General features: G+C 59.8%; 1 protein-coding gene across 1 annotated transcript in view; it reads right to left on the bottom strand.

Annotated features, from left to right (window-relative positions):
- The window catches only part of RAD50 (RAD50 double strand break repair protein), a 19,879-nt gene extending 19,416 nt beyond the window's left edge, over positions 1 to 463 (bottom strand). The window contains exon 1 of the mRNA XM_027643396.1: positions 425 to 463. The gene's annotated coding sequence lies outside the window, so the exon portion shown is untranslated. The remainder of the gene's footprint in view (positions 1 to 424) is intronic.
- Positions 464 to 1,658: the final 1,195 nt, after the last annotated feature.

Genomic DNA, 1,658 nt, shown 5'->3' with positions numbered 1-1,658 from the left:
GTGTATTCCAGGGGTGTTCCAGGGCTGTATGGCTGTGTATTCCAGGGATGTACAGCTGTGTATTCCACCCCTGTTCCAGGGGCCCATGCTCAGCGCGCTGCCCTCAGGGCTCCCCCCGTCCCCCTCCCTGGGGTTCGGCCCTCCCGGGTCGGCTCGGGGGGTGCCCGGTGGGGTTCGGCCCCAGCACGGGGCATTTCCTGCCGGGGCAGAGGTGGCAGCGGGGCTTTCCCGCCCGGAGCTCCGCGCTGCGCCGGGGGCGGGCGCTTTCCAGAGGGAGGCCATGAGGCGGCTCTTCCCCTGCCCCTGTCCCTGTCCCTGCCCCCCCCCCCCGCCCGGTCCCCCCGGTCCCCCCGCCCGGTCCCCCCGTCCCCCCCGGCCGTGCCCCCAGTCCCCCCGGTCCCCGGTACCTCCCGGTCCCCGGTACCTCCCGCCGCCGCCGCCGCGCTCCCGGCCCGGCAGCCCCCGCGCCCGCCCCGCCCGCCATGGCGGCCCCGCCCCCGCCGCCTGAGGGCCCGCGGCCACCGGCGCCGCTCGGGGGCTGAGATGAGAACAGTTTAATAATTGAGAACGAAGTCAAATACACTAACAATGGTAAATAACAATGATAATGGTAATAAAAAGGGAAAGAAAGAACCCAAAGAACCGATGCGCAATACCGATGCCAAACCCCCTTCCCAAAGCCCGCTGGCCCCCCTTTCCGGGTAATTCCCCGGTTTATGTGCCGGGCATGGAGTTCCAGGGAGTGGAATGTCCCCTTGGCCGGCTCGGGGCACCGGTCCCGGCTCTGCTCCCTCCCGGTTTCCCTTCGGTCCCTCCTCGCTACCAGAGCGTGAGCCACACACAGAAAACGTCCTTGGCTTGGGATAAACGCGACTTACTAAAAACCAAAAACATCAGTCTCTAATGCACATTATTCTCATTGTGAATCCAAAACACGGCGCTGTGCCAGATACTGAGCAGCAATGACCTCTGCCAGCCAGGGCGGGCGGGTTTGGGGTGCAGGAGGGTCCCAGGCGGGGGGCAGGACAGGGGATCGCTCCCATGGGCTGCTCAGGTTCTCCCCTCGGGCCAACAGACCTCCTCGCCCCTCGTACCAGGCTTCTTCCTCTTCCTCTTTGCTCCATAGCTACTATTAATCTTCCAGTTAGAAAAAAGCCTGAGCCAGAGGACTGCCCCTTCCTCCCCCTTTTCTGGAGCTTTCTCATCCTGCTCCTGAGGACCAGGCTTTCCCAACAGGACCACAGATGCCATGAACACCCTTACCTCGACCCGGCAGCCTCCAGCCAGGCGGGAGCCGTCTCAGGTTCACTGTATGAGCTGACAGTCTTGGGAATCTAATTTGTTTAGATTTTCAGCCTACTCCAAAACTGATTAATAACTATACCAGCATATTTTAGTGCTTGCTGTATTTCCTCTGTGAAGGGAAACAACACCTCTAGTCTTGTGTCAGATCAAGTTCATGGTTAGGTAACAGAGGCAAACTTTGGAAACAGCCCTTTGTGCTCAATCTCAGCATCATCTGTAATTAAACTGAGTAACAGAGATGATAGGTGAAGTAAGTCTGGACCTTATCAAAAGCTGGCAGCCAGTAGGTGGTTTCGCAGCCAACAGTTCAGGCTTTCACTCTGCAATTGCACTCTGGTGGTAATCCAGCTTTT

The sequence above is a fragment of the Corapipo altera genome, unplaced genomic scaffold (genome assembly GCF_003945725.1).
Source record: "Corapipo altera isolate COAL_440 unplaced genomic scaffold, ASM394572v1 75, whole genome shotgun sequence".
NCBI lineage: Eukaryota > Metazoa > Chordata > Aves > Passeriformes > Pipridae > Corapipo > Corapipo altera.
Note: the sequence above shows the minus strand (reverse complement) of the source record. Positions and strands in the feature narration are given on the sequence as shown.